The 23,702-nt window shown below is 38.2% G+C and overlaps 1 long non-coding RNA gene across 2 annotated transcripts in view; it reads right to left on the bottom strand.

Annotated features, from left to right (window-relative positions):
• Positions 1 to 23,702, bottom strand: part of LOC121497649 — an 84,781-nt gene that overhangs the window by 3,264 nt on the left and 57,815 nt on the right. For both annotated transcript variants that reach the window (XR_005989534.1, XR_005989533.1), the window contains exon 5: positions 519 to 605. This is a non-coding gene — a long non-coding RNA (uncharacterized LOC121497649). The remainder of the gene's footprint in view (positions 1 to 518; positions 606 to 23,702) is intronic.

Genomic DNA, 23,702 nt, shown 5'->3' on the forward strand with positions numbered 1-23,702 from the left:
ACAAAGTAATTTCACATGTTTTAGATGCTACTTCAGGTAGTTCAAAAATTTAAAAATATAAGTAAGAAGATCAAAAAATGTTTTCCACTTCAGTTTCCACATTTTAGACATCTGAATGAGTCTAAGAAGATAAAAATATGGAGCCACTCTAGCTGAATGTTCACTTGTGCACATTGACGGTCCCCTTAATAAACAGTTATTGCTGCAGAACAGTGAAGTGCTACAATTGCCTTGTTTATTCAAAGCAACACAGAATTCTATTTTTGGCCTCATTCAAAGTGAACTCAGAAATGCAAATAGAGATTTGAGCAATCAGAAATGCTTCCTGTTGCCACTAGAAAAGTTGAGTTCCTGATGAAAGCTGCTAGGTCAAGTCTCTATACCAAGTAGAAGCTAATCATTCCATAAATATATAATTTAGCTTCAAGTACAACAGATCCCTATACATTTTGAAGTTCTATATTTAACTTTGGATTTCTAGAGCCATTGAGAACCATCATGATTTTAGAACCACTTACTTCTCCACTCACGGACAACAGTGCATCTTATGTGAGGAAAAAGGATCCCTCGCATGCTGTTTGTGGGAATAAAAGCTGGCATGACCACTGTATGAAGGAAAACATCATGAAGGTTACTTAAAAAATTAAAAATAGAATTACCATATGATTCAGTAATTATACTACTGGATATTTACTAAAAAAAAAAAAAAAAAAAACCCCAAACCCATTAATACATGAACCCTTATGTTTATTGAAGCATTATTTATGTTAGCCAAGATATGGTAGCAACCCAAATGTCCATCCATAGATGAATGGATTAAAAAAGATATACTTCTTATATATACATACAATGGAATATTACTCAGCCATAAAAAAGAATGAAGTCTTGCCATTTGCAACAATATGGATAGATCTGGAGGGTATAATGCTAAGTGAAATAAGTCAGAGAAAGACAAATACCATATGTTTTCACTCGTAGAATTTAAAAAACAAAACAAAGAAAAAAAAGATAAACAAACAAAAAAAGACTCTTAAATATAGAGAATAAACTGGTAGTTGCCAGAGGGAGATTAGTAGGGGGATGGGTGAAATAGATAAAGGGTATTAAGAATACACTTATCATGATGAGCACTGAGTAATGTTTAGAATTGTTGAATCATTATATTGTACATTTGAAACTAGAATAACCCTGTATGTTGATTATTCTTGAATCAAAAATAATAAAAAATAAAAATACAAAAAGTGCATCTTAAATATACACATTTATGATAAGAGAGAGCACCATTTATTTGCCTAGTATTATACTAGGAAGGCAAATATTAATCTACTAAATGCTGAACAATTTCAACTCTCCCCATAATCACAAAAAAGGTTTGACATAAGATAAAGTGCTGATTTAAAGAAAAAAGTGGGGATCCCTGGGTGGCGCAGCGGTTTGGCGCCTGCCTTTGGCCCAGGGTGCAATCCTGGAGACCCGGGATCGAATCCCACATCGGGCTCCCGGTGCATGGAGCCTGTTTCTCCCTCTGTCTATGTCTCTGCCTCTCTCTCTTTCTCTCTCTGTGACTATCATAAAAATAAAAAAAATAATAAAAAAAAAAAAAAGAAAGAAAAAAGTGTTGAAAAGTGACAGCCCGGTATCCAGGGTCACAAATAGTGCTCTGACAAGAACATGGTGGACATTTTGTGGAATACCCAAAGACTCTTTGTTAAAACCAGCCTCAAAAATACTTCTTTCACAGATGCTATTGGTGCCCACCCAACTTCTTTGGTGCAGTTTATTAATTTCCCAGATGTGTGGGTGTTGGCTACTCATGGCTCACACCTCATTTGGCTCTAGAGATTTCCCTTCACTGGGGGAAGCCAACTGACCTGAAGATTTCTGGGAGTTGACAGTCTCCCTACAGAGGTGGTCCATAGCCAATCACAACTGACTTGAGGTATAACAGTCCGACACCCTTACTTCTGAAGTAAAACCATATCTGTGGTACAATTCTTGCTCCCTGTGGAATTAGGCTAAGGTTAGATTTCTCCTGAAGCTGTGTTTTTGCCTTGCTTTTTTCTGCTCCATCCTGCTTCCCTCAGTTTTTTACAGGTTACTCCTAAAACACACCCTTGATAATTAATTTACATAAAAACCCTCATCTCAAACCTCTCCTCTAAGGAAACCTACAAAGAAGCACCTCATACTCTTAAATTTTCATTGCTGATGACAATAAAAACTGGCACTAAAATGTAACATGGCATAAATAGATCAATGGGACAGAATAAGGGGACTAGAAATAGATCTACAGTCCTATGACCAATTGAACTTTAACAGTAGCATTAGAACAATTCAGTAGGAAAAGAAAAATCTTATCAAAAAATGTGCTACAATAACTGAATTGCCATATGTGAAAAAAAGTGGACTTTAACCCCTATCTCACACCATATACAAAAATTAATTTGAGATGGATAATAGACCTAAACATTTATAAAATACTCAGAAAAATTTTATGAAAATACTATCTAAAAAATCTATTAAAATTATAATCAGGGTGGTGGATGGGAAGAAGGAAGGAAGCATTGATGAAACAAGACTGGCAGAATACTGATAGTTATTGAGCTGGGTGATGGGTGGCTGAGGGCTTATAATACCTTGCTTATATATGTACATGCATGTTTATAAACCCATATATGGTGAATTGATTTTTCAACAAAGATGCCAAGGGGAGCGAATAATCTTTTCAACAAGTAGTAATAGAACAACTAGATATGCATACAAAAAAATAAATAACAACCTCCACTGACATCCTACAAAAATTATTTCTAAATCATTCTCAGACCTAAACATAAATCCTCACACTACAAAACTTCTAGAGGAAAATATAGGAGAAAACTAATGCAACTTCTGCATCGCAAAATTTCTAAGATAGGATACAAAAACATGAACCATAAAAAATTTGATAAGTTGAATCTTATCAAAATAAAACACTTCTGCTTTTCAAAAGTCACTGTTAACAAAATGACAAGGAAGCCCAAGACCACAAAAAAATGTTCTCAGTATACATTTCTAATAGAGGACAAGTATTCAGAATATATAACAAACTTCATAATATAAAAGCCAAAAACCCAATAAAATCATAGACAAATGTCTTGAACAACTATTTCACACCAAAAAGATATTTGAATGGCCAATAAGAACATGAAAAAGATATTGAACATCATTGTCATCGTACAAGTACAAATTAGATTGTGAAATATCAATATAACCACTAGAATGGCTATTGGAAAAAGCCTAGGGGTGTCTCAGTGGCACAGTCAGTTAAGTGGCTGACTCTTGGTTTTGGCTCTGGTTGTCATCTCAGGGTCCTGGGATAGTCCCACTGAGTGGGGAGCCTGCTTCAGGATTCTCTCTCTCTCCCTCTGCCCCTCTGCCCACTGCACACATGCTCTCTCTCTCTCTCTAAAATAAATAAATAAATCTTAAAAAAGAAAATGCCTAACATTTCCAAGCACTGATGAGGATATGGAGCAACTAGAACTCTCATGCATTGCTAATGAGAATATAAAATAGCCCAACTATTTTGGGGCAAGGTTTTACAGCTTCTTATAAACCTGAATACACACTTACCATACAGCTCAAAAACTCCACAATTATGTATTTATCCTTGGAAAATGAAAGCCTATCATTTTAAATAAACATTTTTATATGAAAAAGCACAGCAATTTTACTCATCATAGCCAAATCGGAAGTAGTTCAAATGCCCAGCAGTTGAGAACTGGATAGACACATTGGCGTGTAGCCACACAATAGGGGAAGAGAGTGGAGCAGAGATGAAACACCACTGGCAAAGAGTTATAGTCAATGAAGCTGGATAACAGAGATATGGGGTTTCATTATACTATTCTGTTTACTTTGTCTATGTTTGAAATTTTCCATGATATTTTCAAAAATTATAAAAAGCATCTATTCATTGAGCTTGGAATTTCTCTTTTGAAAAACTCTTAGAAAACAATTGAAAAGAGGAAATACACTACATGCATGAAAATATTCATCTAATCTGATTTACAATGTTGGAAAAGTTGACAAGAACTCAAATATATACAAAGAAGTGCTCAAGAACACATATTTCATAGGATATGATGCAGATGTTATTATAACCTATTAATATAAAAAACAGCTAACATTCATTGAGTATTTTGGATGTGGTAGACCCCGTTTGAACACTTTAGTAGACTTAAATCATTTAATATGAATAATATGGAAGAACAATAGTTCATTTTAACAAGTATTACCTGTTACACACATGACTGTGCTAGGCACTAAGGAATGTAAGAGTGAGCAAGAATAAATTATCTTAGTCTCATGGAACTTTGAAAAGCCTATCAGAAGATATGAATAACTAAAGAAACAATGACAAAAAGATAAAAAATGAAGAAACAATTACAATGCAATGCGGTAAGTGCACTGAGAGGGGAAAAAAATGCTAAAGTTTTGCTTAAAGCAGCAAAGTGAATGTGTAAGTGTATTTTCTCCATGGCAGCAAGTAACTTCTTCAAGTGATATAATTACAAAGCTATTTCATTTTAATCTAGAATTCCCTTCATTTTGCTACCATATTTTTGGTGTAATATAATTAAGTCACATTTTTATAAATCAGTTTAGTAGGGAGTAGAGTTTGTTATATAGTAATTTTACCATCATTTTTTTAATCGAACTAGTTTGTCAAATCTTTCTCAGGCTTCTGCTACTAATCACTGTTAACAGAAAAGGTATTCACTGGTCCTAATTCTCCATATACTGAAAATCTGATCTAGTTACAGGAGTTCTCAACCTGGCTGCCTGTTAGAGTCACCACAGGAACTTTCAAAAGCTAATGATGTCTGGACCCCACCCCAAGCCAATTGAACCCAAATCTCTGAAGGAAGGACCCACTGATCTAGTGGAAGGGTCATAGGTCACTTTCTCCATTTTTACCGAGGTCTCTGTTGAGCTCTCTCTATTCAGGAAGTTGGATTTCCATAATTATTCCATTTTTGGCTGGGAAGATAATTAAATTTACTAATGTAGATACTTTGAAAACTGATTAAACAAAATATAGGTTTTTTATTCATTTCTCCATATTATAAACCCATCTGCTCTGAGGAGTGTGCATTTTAGATGGCTTAACCACCCGCAGCACTGAAACAGGGTGCCAAGCACAATTAAGAAAACAAAATTAGTTATTTTCTTCAACAAGGATTTCCATCATTTCTCAACACACAGAAAAAAAATAGCGTATGCAGAGAATGTAGAAGGCATGGGACCTAAAATAGACATCAGAGCTCAGAGAGGTGGTTACAACAGGCTAACGTGTGGATGGTCCGTTGCCAAGTAAAATGACAAAGGACGATTCTCCTGGTCCATTTCCCCCACCTGTCCTTCCAAACATCCTGTGTGCCAACTCATGCTTCCACATGAAGAACTGAGATGACTCCAAAGAAAGAACTAATTCAGAGGGGTGAGTAATGTCCATATATCCTCATTCTTTGTGAGCTACTTTCTCTTCTTACCTTTATTTCCCCTCCCTGGGGTGCATGGAAGTGGATCATGCAGCTGCTGGCCCTCTTCTATGTTTTATGCAGGTTGTTCTGGAGCATTTTGGGGAGTGCTCATGTGGAAGGGAGGGATAATAGCAGTTGAACTTGCTCAGTACAGTACTTAGCACAGTAACGCATGCATGTGGATGCCTAATAAGCCATGGAGTAAAATTAGCCTAATTCTGTTCAGATTCCTTGTTTCATCAGCCTTTGGGGAGACAATGATAATTAGTTGAAATAGCTGGAGAATAACAGTTAATCATAGAAAACCAATGCAGAAAAATTACCAAAAACAAATTGCCTTTGCCTAAGGTACATTTCTATCTGAGAAAAAGAGCAAGATTAAACAACCTTGAAGTCCTCCAAATCTTGTGTGCCAAAATGTTGGGATTTTTTCCCCCTTCTTTTTAGTATAATCACTCTGGGTGGACATTTGACTCAAATTCTCAGATGGGTCAAGCTTTCCTCTGACCTTATCAAATAATTAATGTGAGATTTTTATAGAAACCTTCACAGTTTATTTTATGCATTAATGTGAAATATAATTAAATGCACAGCAATGACTCTCAATTAATTGCTCAATTCTTTCAAGTGTAGAGATAATCACTTTTTCTTAAATACATAGACTATTTTGATACATTGACTTGCATAATGTTCAATAAGGTAATTAAAAACAAAAGGAAATAAAGCAAGCTTTGTCTAAAATAATGAAACCATTTTAGCTGCTTGTGTTCAAATTAAGCACTTTTCTGAAATTGAAAAGTATGATTAAATAGAGTATGGTCATAAAGTGTGGGTGGTTAGATCATCAGAAGTGCAGAATAGTTACAAGCTGTGCTTTTCCCAACCTGGGCTGCCCTTTAAGGTTTGTCAAATAATTAAGATGTCAGTAATGGAAAATCAGCTCCTGGGGTGCCTGGGTGGCTCAGGTGTCTGCCTTTGGTTCAGTTCATGATACCAGGGTCCTGGGATAGAGACCCGCATCAGGCTCTCTGCTCTACGGGGAGCCTGCTTCTCCCTCTGCCTGTGGTTCCCCCTGCTTGTGTTCTCTCTCTCCGTAAAATAAATAAATGAAATCTTTAAAAAATAAAAGAAAAGAAAATTAGCTTCATGGTAAAACTCACACTCAAGGGAGAGAAACTTCATACATTTCAACTATACAGTGGTACTAAAACACAAACCCAAAGAATTTTAGCTGCAACGCATTTAAGTTTTTTTCTAATTTCCATGCTGTCATTTTGTAACAGTGATCACTTCCAAGGGATGCACTTCACATTCCCACACAGAGTAGGTGTGGGAACTCAGGGCTGCCTCTGCCTGCAGGCTTCTTCTACCCTAGGGCTGCAACTCTCCTCTTGAAGAGACTCAGGCCTGGATGGCTGGAACTGTGCTCTTGTTTCCCTTTACTTGTGTAAAACTCATCAGCAAGATTCATGGCAGCTTTAGCTTAAGGGCTATGCAGAATTATGACTTTGGTTCTGCCTCCCTGTTGCCTTTTTATATGATCTTTAATAAAGTTATATATTGTAAACACCAAGCCAAGTAAGGCAAGCAGCCTGCATTTGTGGAGCACCTGTTACTGCACACCTCTAGGGTGAGAAAAACAGGAGTAAGAGGCACACCCACAGGATTGCTAATCAGTGAGCCAAGAGGTGTAGAAAATGAAATATATGCCAGGGAGCCATCTGCCTTTGACAGAGAACTTGCAACCATGTCAGCAGTGAAAATCATTTCAGAGATGTAGGCTGAAAATCAGCTCTGACCTCTCAAGAGCAAGGATCAGCATCACTTCTGCTACAACTGGTTTAATGTAACCCCCCAGGTAATGTTTTCAGAGTTCTAACTTCTTTTCATTTGACTTCATACATCCTTTTGCCTTTGAGATATGAAATACACTGGACTTCCTGAAGCCTGGCTTTCAAAGGAATGGATCTGAAGTTCTTTCTCTCTCTCTCTCCACTGTGTCTTGAAGTTTAAAGGCATACACACTTGGCTCTTCGAGGATGACTATGGGGCATTGTATTCGGTATTTAAGACATCGATTGTATGAACGAATGGGCCATGCCTTGAACTACACTTAACAGGTGTCAGCCAGGGTGGAGCTAAAGCCAAAAACCTAAAATAGTGAGATTGGTCCTGCAGAGTTTACACAGTATCTGCACAGAGTCATTGTCCAAAAAAGTTTGTGAAGAAGGAATGAACAAATGAATCAACTTGGTCCAAAAAGCTAAGTGGCGCAATCACCCACCACTTACCATTTCCACATGCCTGGGGTTTAGCTCTATACATCTGCTTCAGACCAGCTTTTCTTTCCCTCTATATCTTCATAGTAGATCTCCAGGCCTGGGGTTCTTGTTTTTCAGGCCTGCAGTTTCTCCCCGACTTTTCCTGAAATTCTTCCACACCCTCTTTGCCTACTTCTCCAGAAGGCCAGGAGCTCCTTGCCCTGAGCCTTTCCTAGTCCACCTCATATAATGCCTCCAAAGGGACCGTCTGAAGAGTTGGTAAACCCTTGGCTTATGCAATTCAGATTAACCTAAAATAAATCAAGTCATAAACCACAGTCCCTGTCAGTGTCAATTTTATTTCTAAAAATGTATTCCTAACAAGCCTCTCATATTACCCCATTTTAAACTATTTTAGGTTGCTTTTATGAAATAATTTATTACTTGAGCATTTTAAAAATAATGGTAGCATTTATCTTTTATAAAATCCATAGTCTATGTGGTTGCTATTTTACCTACATTTTTAAAATGCTGTTGTCCATCTCTTCCCTAAAATGTGGCTCCAGTTCACAGGACCCTATAGTGCATTGTAGGGAAGCCTCCACAGAGCCTTCAGAAGATAGAATCACCGGAGTATTTGGTGGCAGAGACAGACATATGACAAGACAATTTCAAAAAGCTGCACCTGAACTGTCGTGTAAGTAATGCATTGAGCAGCATTCTTTACTTTGATTGAACAAGTGTGCTTTGAGAAGAAGTTTTTTTAAATGTCAAGCATCAAATTCTTCAAACAATTCCACACTTCCTTGATTCTGATTCTAATTTTCATCTGGAAATCAAACAGAAGAGTCTATTTCAAGGCAATATCTGTTGCCTCAAACAGATACAATCAGAAAATGACATCCAACAACTAACTGTATCATTTATGCTTTGGAGTCAATGATGATTCCACAATGGTGAGCCATTGATGAGAAAAGAAGAAACTCAGCTTCCCAGGCTGAGAATATACCTGGCTTATTCAGTCAATTAGGAGTTTTATATCTGAACCTTAGCTTTCACCTGGACCCTCATCTTTTTAGTTGCTTCTCTTGTTGGTAGCAGGGAAGGTTCTAGCTCAAGCACAAATATGATTCAGCCCTACACCAGCAAGCCTGGGGTTAGAGAGGTGCAACAGGGTTTACTTGCATGAAGGTTTGGGGACACTCAGGCTGGAGTTGAGGGGTAGCAACAATTAATACTTGGAGGAATTGGAGAGGTTGTGGGAGGGGCAGAAGTTTGATTCAAAGATAAGAGGCGAGTCATTGGACTGGAGGGAAGCACAGTGTGACAGTCAATAAGCTCCATTTTCCCGGGGGTCAGTCAAAGGACTATGAAAGAGAACTGATGAAAATCAAAGGGTCTAGATTTTTTTTTTTACTACAATTTAAATTGGCATGAAGAGGGCAAGGTTGTCCCCCATATTTGTGCCAGAAGCTGCTACTTGCATTTCAGAGCCAGAAATTGATCAAAAATCTTCTGTAAAATAGGAACAACAAGAAAAAATACAACTTTTGCTGTGCTTATCTGGCTGTTGGCAGTGAGCTAATGCTTTATGTACATTGTGTTTATCTAAGAGATACCAGCAGTCTCCACTGCAAGAATTCTCAACTTTAGCCTAGGCACCAAGTGCAGCATCTACACATAGCTCTGGCCATGTATGAGAGGGCCTAGTAGCAAGACATCTTCAGTGAATATCAATGCCAGAGATGCTGAATTTGATAACTGGTAGTAGCCAGCCTCCAAGAGAGCCCTCAATCATCTCTCCTTCCTGGTATTATATGTCCTTGTATAATCCCCTCCCATGTTGAGTAGGATTGACCTGTGGAACCAGTAGAATATTACAGTAATGTCAGTGTCTGACTTCCCAGGATAGGTCATACAAGACATTGTGGCTATATATTTTTCTTCTCTCCTGGATCACTTGCTCTGTGAAAAGTCAGCTGTCATGAACACCCGAACAGTCCTATAGATAGGATACATAGTGAGGCACTGAGAGCTCTTGCCAAAAAGCCAGTGATAGAGCGGGGCTTCCTGCCAACAACCTTATAAGTGAGCCATCTGGGAAGCAGACCATCCAGCCCCAGTCGAGGCTTCAGTTGACTTCATCCCAAGCCAAAAATTTAACTTCAGCCTCATTAGTGATCTCAAGCCAGAACCATCCAGCCTAGCTACTCTGCATTCCTGACCAACAAAAATGATGCAATAATAATTGTTAATTAATATAAGGTACTTAGTTCTGGAATATTTTGTTACACAGCCATAGATGACCAATATTGATTTTGGTACTCTCATACTTGAAGATGAGGTACCAGAGTAACAAGCAACTAAAAATATGGAAGTGGCTTTGAAAAAGACAGTGGGCAGAAGCAGCAAAGACTCTAGGGAGGGTATTAGTGACAGCCTAAAATGTGCTGAACAGCCTGCTGGTGGAAGCCAGACTACCTTTGAGGAGGAGATGAGTGGGGGATTAAAGGAAATAGACAGCTTATTGGAAACTGAAGATAAAGGGATGCTTGTTATATAATGTGAGGAAGTTTAGTGACACTATTTTATGCAGTTATGTGGAAAGGAGAAAGCATATCATGTCAAGGGGATGACCTAACTAAGGAAATTTCAAAGCAGAGTGTTGAAGGTGCTGCTCGGGTGCTTCTTGCTTCTTAAAGCAAAATGCAAGCATAGAGAGAAAAGCCTAAAGGAATGACTTTTAAACAAAAAGGAGCCAAGGACATTCTGGTTTTGAAGAGTCTCAGCCCCTCAAGCTGACTAACGTTGCTAAAATTCAGAATAGCTTCCAGGCAAAGATGAAGTCCAAGACATTACTAGAAAAATATGATCTTGCAATAAATCAAGGGTGTGGCAATAAACACCTTTGTTAAAAATTCATCTAGATCTAACATGGTGCCTCAGAGAATTGTTCAAACAATAGGGCTTCTAAGAAGCTTAAGGATGAATTTCTTCAACAATATCAGCAGAAGCCCAAGTGAGAGGACTTAGCTGAAAAAAAGATTTGCAGACATGGCTTTTGTCTAAGGGACCCACAAAGTTGTTAAGACAATTATATTGGCAGAAACACCACTAGCTTGGACTAAAAAGAACAGAAACAGCACAAGATGAAAACAAGGACTTCAGACTTCCAAAATTCAACTTCCAGCAAGCAGGCTTGAAAGCGTCACAGCTACAAACCTGGCTTACTTTCTTGGAAAAGGATGAGTGACTCAGAGAGCAGAACCAAGAGCCCAGAGGGCAGATCCAAGAACCACAAAGAAGCAGGATTGCATATTAATCAGGCAACTTCCCAAATATACCCAGTTAGATTTGAGACCACTGACATTGTACACTCCCTGTTTTCCACGTTTTTAAATGGAATGGCTAGAGCAGTTATTGTACACCTAACCCACCACTGTCTGTTGGGGGTATTCTGGGGAAATAGCTTGTATCTTTAGGTTCACAGGTGTTCAGATCAAAAGCCGTATGAAAAGTATTCAAGGAGCCGTACTTAAGAAACTGTATCTGAGAAGCTGGTCTGTCTGAGCCTGATTTAGGTGATGAGATTCTGGACTTCAAGCTGAGTTTACAATAGAATGAGACTTTGGGGGATTTAAGGTGCAGTTTGAATATATTTTGCATGTGAGAGAGTCATGAATCATTGGGGGTCAGGAGGTCCATTTTGGACCATAGTAATCTCCCTCCAAAATGGTCCCCAATGTTCTCTGACTCCTGGAATTTACATCCTGTGTAATCTCCTCCCATACTGAATAGGGCTTACCTATGTAACCACTAACATATTACATAAATGACAGTGTGTGACTTCCAAGGCTGGATCATAAAGACCTCGAAGCTTCTACTTTTACCCTTTCTCTTGGCTCACTGCCTTAAAAAAGTCAGCTTCCATATTATGAGGACATTCAAGTAGCCTTATAGAGAGGATATGTGGAAGAGAAAGTAGTATGTTAATGTGCTGATAAACACTTAACATCTGGCTTTCCAAAAAAATCATGTGTGTGTAATTTTATCATTATAAAGGATGTGTAGACCACAATTTACACTTTCTAAAGTCTAAACAATCAATAAAACAATAAATCAAGTTCCAATTTGTAGTGTTTGCTGATATCCAAGTATAAATATTCCCACCTGACAGATTTCAAGCTACCAAAATAATATCACTGAATGCAGAGATAAGACAAGATGAAGATGTGCAATAGAACACAACCCCATAATATTTCTGCCATACAGATACAAAAGACATAAATAACTACAAGGGCATCAACTAAAAGGAAAATGTAGGAAGTCATGAGTTTTGAGTATTTATTACCCTGAGATTTAAAGCAGTTTATTTAAGTTTATATAGTTTAATTTCTAATAATGGTTGTATTTCACCATTGGCTTGCAAACATTCCTAAAATTTAACAATTAGCTCTTTTTAAAAAAGATTTTATTTATTTATTCGTGAGAGACACAGAGAGAGAGGCAGAGACATAAGCAGAGGGAGAAGCAGGTTCCCCTCAGGGAAAACTGATACAGGACTCAATCCCAGGACTCGGGGATCACCATCTTTGCCAAAGGCAGATGCTCAACCACTGAGGAACCCAGGTGCCCCACAATTAGCTCTAAAAAGCAGGTTTGAAACAGCTTCAGTACACCATTGAACTGAAAGCTCCTGTCAACAGCTCTGTAAGTGAACCTCATGGAAGCAGACCCTCAAGCCCCAGTCAAGTCTCACAATTACACAGTCCAAGCTTACATCTTGACAGCAACTTCATAAAAGACCCTGAGCCAGCTATGTCACCCAGCTAAGTCACCTCTGAATTCCTGACCCATAGGCTCTGTCAGATAACAAATGTTTACTGCTTAATCCACAAAATATTGAGGTAAATTGTGGTGCAGCCACAGATAATAACATATCAGCAGCCGTTCCAGTCATAGGAGACATTGCCACTTTGAGGTAGAGGAATACAAGAGAGAAATTGGGAGACCTTAGGTAAGTAAGAGAAAAACTGGATGGGGTACCCTTGGCACCTCAGCAGGCATAGGACTATTTGGGGGAAATTCAAGAAGGAGCTTGAGTTTTTCCAGTGGTGTTTTTATTTTCATTTCACCAAAGAAGTAACTGAGGCTCAGAGAAGTTAAATAGCATAACTAAAATCACACAGTCAATAAGCCAGGCCCCAGGGTTAGAACTCAAATCCAAGTCTATACTCTACCAGGATATTGTAACAAGATTTTTAAATAAGGAGCTGTTGTTTCTACCTTATAAATTAAAAAATTTATTTTTGTACAGATATTAACCAGAGCTGAAATTAGAAAGTCTTCAAGTTTCAATCCACTATATTCAAAAAGACTAAAAATAGGGATGCCTGGGTGGCTCAGTGGTTTAGCGCCTCCCTTCTGCCCAGGGCATGATCCTGGAGTCCCGGGACCGAGTCCCACGACCGAGTCCCACATCGGGCTCCCTGCATGGAGCCTGCTTCTCCCTCTGCCTATGTCTCTACCTCTCTCTCTCTCTGTGTCTCTCATGAATAATAAATAAATGAATAATAAATAAAATATTTTTTAAAAAGAGCTAAAATAAAATAAATAAAATCTTAAAAAACAATATGTAAAATAAAAGACTAAAAATAAAAGTTAATATGAGTATAAAATACAATCGTGTATAATTGTTAAATTTTGTAGGGTAGAAAAGTAAAAATTCAGAATTCAATAGCCTTTCTATATTTTACTAGTTTTTCTAATTCACAGTGAGAGGCAAAGAAGCAGGTAACAAACTAAGCTTCTATGGCCAATAAATATAGATAATATTTTTTAAATTTATTACAATTCTCACTTGTTCAAAATCAAATTTCTTTTGGGCCTTATCCAATTTGATCCAGGACCAGTGGGCTCCTATTAATTTGCATGATTGCCTCATATAGTATTAATATATTTCCAAGCTCCTCAAATTATTCATTTTAACAGCTTTCCATAAGCACTTCAAATGAATAGCAACACAGCTTTGTTTTCCAGATGTCATTTCATGGGTCTGAATAATTTTACCAGACTTTTATGATTACATCAGTTCAGAATAGCAAAGAACAAACACCAAATTTAACTTGAAACAGTTTTAACAAATGCCATATTCACTTTTCTTCTTAAGATTTTACTATTTATGTATTTGGTACAATAAATGCAGTGATGGAGTTTCCATTTAAAAGGCCTGGATTCAAAAGCCTGGGATGCTCTCTGGGACTAAGTTTGGGAAATAGTAACCTAATGGCCCACCCTGAGAGGTGGACTATAAATGTGATGATTTGAGAGATAGATTGTATCCAAAATCCAATCAGAAACACCAGAATGTGGCTGCAATCCAAACTGATTAGGGTAGGTAGATTAAGGTCTGAAGATGATTGTGGCCAAAGGAAACTGCACCTAATCAATTGTATCATAATTTGTAGGAGGAGCTGAGATGGTCTTCACAAGAATCTGGAAAAGGGGAAGCAAATATTCAGGGAATCAGGTGAGGATTCTAGGCAGTTTATAGCATAAAATACCTTCAGTCAGAAGCTAGAGAATGGCCTCTTTCAGAAATAAAATGGACCCTTTCTTCTGGATTGGTGATCCTCAAACATTTTGGTTGTAGGACCCCTTTAAAGCTTTAAAAATTATTGGGGTGCCTGGATGGCTCAGTTGGTTAAGCATCTGAGTTCAGCTTAGGCCGTGATCTCAAGATCCTGGCATTTAAGCCCGAGTTGGGTTCCCTGCTCAGTGAGGAGTCTGCTTCTCCCTCTACCCCCGCTCCTCCCCCCGCCCCGCCCACCCAGCTCATTCTCTCTCTCAAATAACTGAATGGAATCTTCTCTTTTTAAAAAGATTTTATTTATTTATTCATGAGAGACACAGAGAGAGAGAGCTAGAGACAATAGAGGGAGAAGCAGGCTCCCCACAGGGAGCCCAAGGCAGGACTTGATTCCAGGACTCTGGGATCATGATCTGAGCCAAAGGCAGATGCTCAACCACTGAGCCATCCAGATGCCTTAAATGGATGGAATCTTACAAGAAAAAAAAAAAAAAAACATTAAAAATTGTTGAAGACCCCAATGAGATTTTCTTTATATGAACTATATCTGTAGGTATTTACCACAACAGGAATTAAAAATGAGAACATTTTAAATGCAAAATATGTAATCATACAACCTATTAGTTGTCAGACTGATGACATCATCACACATCTTGCACACTCTGGTAAATTCCACTGTGTAATCATGATAGAGAGTTTAAAAAGCAAATTGGCTCTAAATATTACTATAAAAATAGTTTTGACCCCACAGACTCCTAAAAAGGTTTCAAAGATGAGAAGAACAACTGACAATTAGCTGTCCTAGAATGTGTTGACTTCCCGTGTGAAATTTTCTACAGAAGAGTAAGAAATTTACGTTATCAGAGGTCTACTCACCAGCCATCTTTCTCACTAGCATTCTGATTTCTATGCCAGATGGGGGTGACTTGAGTTGGGTGCACGGCTATTCCTCTGAGTCTCCTCAACTCTAGTAAAACTGCCTCAGACTTTCTCAATGTTGGTGCATCATAACACTTCCACTTGTAAAACTCAAATTCAATCTTACTCTTAAACCTCACTCACTGGTCAGGACTCCAAGAAATATGTTAAGTCACATGTTCACTGGTAGGAGCCACTGAAGAAGTTACAGAAAGGGAGTGTATAACCTTACTGAGCACTTATATATCCCAAGTTCTATGGTCAATAGTTTTCATAATATGCCATTAATGCCCATCACAACCCTGTGAGATAGGTCTTGTAATCTTCCTTTTAGCAATGGACAAACTGAAGGGTTAAGACTGTACTAGATCATACTGGTATGTAATAAAGCTGGAATTTGAACTTTTTAATATTCATAATTACAATAATAAATGGCAATTGATTATACTTGTAAGTGGATCAAAACATTGTTCTAAATACTTATGTGTGTTATTTCTTTCTCACAGCAATTCCATAATGTAGATACTATAATTAATTTCCCAATTATACTTGAGGAAACTGAGGCACAAATAGGTTGAGTGAAATATGCAAGATTACACATGTTGGTGGAGATTGAATTTAATTGAACTCAGACAGTCTGACTCCAAAGCCCAAGCTCTTCACCCCTACCTTCTATTACTTCTATCAGTCTTCCTCATTCTCAAAGCTACGCTCTTACCCTCTTATGTATTATCTCTCTGGAAACCTCCAAAGGAAAGACCTCACAAAGAGACCCTGTTTCCTGGTTGCAGAGTATAAGCTAAGGCTAATCAGATATAATAAGATCATTTTCATAACACAAATGTATATAAGTATTGCAGCAATAGATATTTAGGAATAGATACATTAAATATCCATATGTTATAAGGAACAAACCTAGTAGAACAACCATTGATTAATTTTACAAAAGCATTAACGAATAAAAAGTAATTTTAGCATGAGGGAATCCCAGACTCACAATTACAAAGGAACATGATTATAATGTAAGTAGAAAGGGCAGAAAGACTATGAACAGAGAGAATATTTGAACCTACATTATGTTTCAGGCTACCTCCACATTATGAAGCAAGGATTTGGGTTCAATAGGAATAATTTCAGGGCACTCTTCACTACCTGTCTCAAAAGTACAGGTGAGGCTATTGGCCAGTTTTTCAACATCCCTTCATTTCCTTATGTACTCTAATTATGGCCAGTTATAAAGCTGCTTCACTTTTTATTAAGAAAAAAAAGAGAGATTACTATTAAGACAGAATTAAGAACTGTTCCTTCAGCAATGAATTTTTGCAAAAAAAATACAAATATAGAATTTTTTAACAGTATGACTGAAATTTTTCTTTTTTTAAGATTTATTAATTTTAGAGAGAGAAAGAGAGGGAGAGAGTGTGTGTGTGCATGAATTGGGGGGTCGGGCGGAGGGAGAGAATCTTAAAGCAGACTCCTCACTGAGCATGGATCCTGACCTTAGGACCCATGAGATCATGACCCCAGCCCAAACCAAGAGTTAGAAGCTTAACCAATTGAGCCACCCAGGTGCTACTATTCTTAAAGGTATAATTAATATATTACACTTTGTTTTCATCTATATGGCTATTTATTTACCCATTTGCCAAACTTGATGATTTAGCGCTCTGAACTCCTGCCAAATAAAACTTCATTTTTATTGGTAATGTTTTCACAAGTTCTTTTAAAGACATTTGGGTAGAAAGATGAGCTTAGAAGTAATTCCTTTGATATTCTTTGATAATTTCATAAAGAAAGAAATTTGGAATTTGAGTGCTTTTAAACTAAAAAAAAAAAAAATAAAGTACCAGTCAGAACTGGTTAAACTCTCCTGACCTTCTAGACATTTGAATACTCTTCTTCCAACCTAACTCACTTTGCCTTAATCAGATAGAGACTTCACTTCAGAGTTGATCAGGAGAGTTCATGCGCCACTGTACTGCTTGTAATACGTTCTGTTTGCATGTATTTGTAAAAACAAAAACTCCCATTCTCTCTCTCTCTCTCTTTCACCATTCCTCCTCCTGTCCCTTCTTCCCTCTCTCCCTTGGTCTTCTGAGCACTTCAGATATTCTGTTCTAATGATCAGTTTGCTTACTGGTTATAAAAATGTTCTGTTCCTATTTGGAGAGAGAAGCTAGAGGTAGAATGCTATCTTGGATTCAGCTGAACCTGATTCAACCATTTTCTGACATAAGCCATATTATCAAAATTTATTTAATAATGATTTTTAAGCAACAAATACATTTAAAAATAGTGCATGATAATTTGGGTCACATTTTTTTTACTGCTTCTGTTTTAGGCTGATACAGATATGGCCAGGGGATTGAGGAAAGTTAAAAAAAAAGAAAAGAAAAGAAAATTGACATGAAGTTTTAAAAATTAATCAACATATTATGCCCACATGCTTGTGTATATGTATGTCAGGCAATAAGTGGCATATAAAACATTGGACAGCATGAACAACAGAATTCAGTATGCAGATCATATAGAGAATGTACATTTCAAAATGTTAAACTGAGTTTGGTTGTGTAATTAATTATCCAAACAGCAACAGCTGATAGACCCAGAATAGAAAGAGTTCAAAAGAACTAGGATAAACATGTAAGAGTTTATAAATAACATCCATCTGTTATTAGTTATATCTCATAGATGGAGCAAATCAACACTGTTCCTCATATCAGTTACTGTTTGTCCCAAAATATCTCTCTTGCCAAAGCACCTTGGTACACAGTGATTGAAGATAAATAGGCAGAGAGAGTGCTCTTTAATTTTTAGTTTGTAACATTTCTAGATGATGGTATGTTTTCTCTCCTTCCTCCTTTTATAACAGGCTTGATATGTTATCTTTATCTGAAACCACAGTGCCAACACCAAAAACTGAAATGATGGATGTAACGGGTCAGAGTCAAGCATTTTTCAATCTGTTGTGTGAAACTTCTGGGTCCCGACACAGTTGCAGAGCCTGAAGCACTAGAATTCTACAGGGCAGGTTAGGGACGGCAGTGCCTGCAAAAAAGAGCCAGAGGACTCAGCAGCAGAAGAGACCACCAAGGGACTTCTAGAGAATTCATGGAATGAAAAGATTTTAAAAACATTGACTTAGTGGATTCTATTCTAAATCAAGGTCTTGCCTCAGCTTCTGCTAAGTTTTAGGTCCATGGTCAAATTATTCTCTTCAACTGGTTTAACTCAGACAGAAATAAAATTAATAGCGTCAGTTTTCTCAGAGAGCATTGTTTAGAATAGTTACTACTGGGACATCTGGGTGGCTCAGTGGTTAAGCATCTGCCTTTGGCTCAGGGCATGATCCCAGGGTTCTGGGATCAAGTCCCATATCGGGCTCCCTACAGGGAGCCTGCTTCTCCCTCTACCTATGTCTCTGTCTCTGCCTTTCTCTCTGTGTCTCTCGTGAGTAAATAAATCAAGTCTAAAAAAAAAATAGTTGCTACTTGTGAAAAAGTTTAAGGTTTAATGAATGATTGAATGAATGAATGAATGAATGAGTGATTCAGAAAATAGATGCAATGTGAGAACATTGCAGGAGGACTGGGCTAATCAGTCCAGGGCAGAGGTCTTAATGCTGATGAGCCTCCAATGAGCCTTGAGGTGTGGTTAGAATTTAAACAGGAGGGATGCCTGGGTGGTTCAGTGGTTGAGAGCCTGCCTCCAGCCCAGGGCATGATCCTGGAGTCCTGGGATCGAGTCCCACATCAGGCTCAGCATGGAGCCTGCTTCTCTCTCTGCCTGTGTCTCTGCCTCTCTCTCTCTCTCTCTCTGTCTCTCTCATGAATAAATAAATAAAACCTTAAAAAAAAAAAGAATTTAAATAGGAAAGCAGAAGCTGGGAAAACATTCCAGTCAAGGGAAATAGCAGGATGAAGGAAGGGAGACAATGATCTAAAAGACATGTTGGAGAAGCTAGGAAGACCAATGAAGTTTTGCTCTGACAGCCTAACACTTTTGGAGCCAAATAAATCTTTCAAGAGAGAATGATATTGAGTTTTCCTTCCTAGACTTCTGATTTGTAACTCTTTGACACTAGAAACCATGATCCACTGAATCTCATGAAGAATCACATTACAGACAGAAGTGTGGAAGATACCTCTGAGATCATAAGCACTAACAGCTAGAGTACCTATAACACTAAAGAGGGAAAATTGTACTTGCCATAGTTGATGCTCCCTGTGCTTTCTTTTTTTTTTAATTTTTATTTATTTATTATAGTCACAGAGAGAGAGAGAGGCAGAGACACAGGCAGAGGGAGAGAAGCAGGCTCCATGCACCGGGAGCCCGACGTGGGATTCGATCCCGGGTCTCCAGGATCGCGCCCTGGGCCAAAGGCAGGCGCCAAACCGCTGCGCCACCCAGGGATCCCCTCCCTGTGCTTTCTATGCAACATGGCCATATATTACCAGATGCGAAAAGAGATCATTATTTTTCAAGCAAAAAAAATCTTGCCAAAAATGGGATTAATAAAGCATTAGTCAACTATTTTTATGGTATCTGTTATCTAATGACTAATAATTTATCAATGAAATTTTTATCCTCTCATTTAGCCCCTAATTTATTTAGATACAAAATAAAGGAAAATGGTATATCTATGTTGAAGTTTTTTCCTCTTTGAAATTGATGTAATGGCGAGATGAGTGCTCAGAAGACTCTCCATTGACCCCTCCCTTTTAGGATGAGTGGGGCCCTTCTATCATCAGCAGCCAGATGCACAGAAGATATGATGTAACACCCACCCACCTGCAGTCTCATAGCATAGATCTTGATGCCTTAGGGGAAGTGATTTGTTCCAGGGTATTCACCATATCTTAAATGTGATTAGTTTTGGTCTTCACTATTTTTGTGTGTGGGTGACATACACATAACATAAAATTTACCATTTTAACCATTTTTAAGTATACAGTTCAGTGACATTAAGTATATTCACACTGTTGTGAAACCATCACCACTAATTCCAGAACTTTCTCACCACCTCAAAGTGAAATTCTCTATCTCTTAAGCAATAGCTCCCCCATCCCCTTCTTCCAAAACGTAAGTGACCACATTTCTACTCTCTAACTGTATGAATTTGACTATTCCAGGTACCTCACCTAAGTGGAATCATATATTAGTTGTCTTTTTGTGTCTGGCTTCTTTCACAGAGCTTAACATTTTAAAGGTTCTTCCTTCGTGGTCTTTCACAGCCTTAAATATACTTTATCCATGAAGAAAGCCATGTTCTTTCTTAAGCACGTGGAATTGGTTTGTATCTTAGTATATATAGGAGGAATAAGGGCTGTATACTTTTGAAATAGAAACAGAGAAAGAGAGCTGGTCAGTTGACATTGCCTCCAAGGATGTGGGCAATAATCTACTAATGGAATCCGCAAGTAGTAAGCAGGAGCTGGAGGTGAGAAGGGTTATGGATGTTTCCCCTCATCCATCCAACTTGCACATTTATATGTTTCTCAATGAGGGAGAAAATTGAGACTTGATTTTCTGCTGGTATATCCCTATTATTACAACTAAGGAGAAGAGAGTAATGGAGAAGCACATATTTCTTACCTGCCTTGTCAGGAAGTGATTTTCATCTTTTCTGCTTATAGTCCATTGGCCCAAACTAAGTGCAAAGGAGCTTGGAAAATGCCGGGAAACATGGATTTTGCTGATCACCAAGTATCTCTGCCATAACCATCATATTACGCTTGGAGTTATTTAAGGAGGAAAAGATTGTACTTTCCTTTTGATATTATGGTCTATACATACCATGTTCTTGTGTTTGAATACACATAAGATAACAGCAAACCCATGAAATACAAAATCTATGTCTTCAGTTCTTATCTGCATTCCAGGTTCCCAAATACTCTGGAAACCAAAGTTTCTACCAATAACTAGTCCAATGGGGGAAAAAAAAAAACTGACCTAAACTAAAGCGAGGCAATTTATAAAAATATGTGGACCTAAGGATTTATTTAAAGAGTTGTGAGCTTGCAATAGCCAAACTGTGGAAGGAGCCTCGGTGTCCATCGAAAGATGAATGGATAAAGAAGATGTGGTTTATGTATACAATGGAATATTACTCAGCAATTAGAAACGACAAATACCCACCATTTGCTTCAACGTGGATGGAACTGGAGGGTATTATGCTGAGTGAAATAAGTCAATCGGAGAAGGACAAACAGTTAATGTTCTCATTCATTTGGGGAATATGAATAATAGTGAAAGGGAATATAAAGGAAGGGAAAAGAAATGTTGGGAAATATCAGGAAGGGAGACAGAACATAAAGACTCCTAACTCGGGGAAACGAACTAGGGGTGGTGGAAGGGGAGGAGGGCGGGTGTTGGAGGGGAATGGGTGACGGGCACTGAGGTGGACACTTGACGGGATGAGCACTGGGTGTTTTTCTGTATGTTGGTAAATTGAACACCAATAAAAATTAATTTAAAAAAAAAGAGTTGTGAGCCTGAATAAAACATATATGAATTAGGAGTAAGAACAGGGACTAAATTGGAGTAGCAATTTAGATATATTCAATTTGTCCCTAAGCTTTTAGTCATCTGTCATGTAAATCTATTAGCCAACATTTATTATTTCCTGTGTAAGAAGCATTGTTCTAAGTGCTTTGCATTTATTAGCTCATTTAAGGTTCTCAAAAAATCCTTTGGTGTGCTATCATCATCTTCATTTAGCAGACATGGAAACAAAGTCCCAGTAAGCTTAGGTAAGGCCACCCAGCTAAAAAGGGCAGTTAGGGATAAACACCAGGTAGCCTTCCTCCAGAAGCCCTTACATACTATACTACATGGCTCCCACATCATATTTAAAATCACATGAAGTAAATCTCTTCCCAAAGCAACATCATTAAAATGACAGTATAGTAGTTTTCCACCATTTCCCCCAAAAGAACACTGATTTTGGACAATCACTCACAGACAAGGATTCCTTTGTGGAAGTCTGGGCGTCCAATGGAGAAAGTTCAGGAACATCATTGGAGCTAAACAAGATCCAAGATGGGGCACACTGAAGAATGTTAGAGCAACACTTTCATTTTACCTATTTTATCCCTCCTCTATGGTAACAGAGCTCAATGCAAGAGAGACCTCCTCTGTCCATGATTTTTACCACAGGGGAAAATGAGGGTGTGTGCATGATCATCTGGCTTTCCTAGCTGTGCGAGACACTGCCCGGAAGACCCGTTTCTTCCCCCATCCCACTGAGAATACTAAGTGGCAAACTGTAGGAGTGGGAGGCAGAGAGCAGCTGGGAGAATAGCAGCCAGGACTCAGCATGGAACATATCAAAGGACACGTGTCCTACTTACTGCCTTACAGACTCCATCAGGATGCCTGCTTAAGAGCCACTAGCAATGCCACACCTGCTGATTCCCCCAATTGGCTTATGGACACCTCAGTGTTCTGAGTACCTCACCTTAATGACACCCTCCCCCTTCGTCAGCTCTCTCTGTGTGTTCCTGAGGGCAAAGATGGAGAGAAAGAGCCTTTGGAAACAACTAGTGAGCACGTGCAGAACGTTAGCCGAAATCTGCAGTGTTTGTAGAAAACACAAGCTTCAGTACTCAGTATCACCCTAGGGAAACCAGACAAAAGGCTATTGGTGCCCAGCCTGGTTTTGCACGATTGACAGAAGGCAAATAATCTTACAAATTCCCCTCCAAGTGGAAATAAAAAGTGTGGAGCAGGTATCCACTGGAAAGGTCTGAGAAAGCCTCAGAATCCCTAACAGGGAAGATTCTAGAAGCCAGTCAGTAAAGACTGATGGAGGTGACTGCTTCTATAAATGCCAAGACAGCAATGCAAATCTTCAAGGAACATGAAAAATCAGGAAAACATGACATCGCCAGAGGAATAAAGTCATTTTCCAGTAACCAACCCCACAGAAAGAGAGAATTCAAAATAGTTGTTCTAAGCAAGCTCAGTGAACTATAAGAAAACATGGAAGGCAATTCAACAAAATCAGGAAAACAATATATAACAAAATGAGAAGTTTAAGAGAGAAAGAAGTCATAAGAAAGAACCAAGCATAAAATGAAAAATTCACCAAACACCAGCATCATCAGACTGGATCAAGCAAAGGAAATAATGTGAAGACAGGTCAATTGAAATTATCCAGTCAGAGGAAAAAAAAAAAACTGAAAATGAGTAAGGAAAGCCTACAAGAACTACAGGATTCCAGTAAGAAAACAATCTATCCATCACTGGAGTCTCAGAAGAAAAAAGAGTGAAAGGAACAGAAAGCTTATTTAAAGAAATAAGGGCTGTGAATTTCCCAAATCTGGAGATTTGGACAACCAAGTTCATTAAGATTGTAGGTCCCTCCAAAATTTCAGCTTCAAACCATCTTCTATAAGACACACTATA

This window comes from Vulpes lagopus, chromosome 8, assembly GCF_018345385.1.
Source record: "Vulpes lagopus strain Blue_001 chromosome 8, ASM1834538v1, whole genome shotgun sequence".
Taxonomy (NCBI): Eukaryota; Metazoa; Chordata; class Mammalia; order Carnivora; family Canidae; genus Vulpes; species Vulpes lagopus.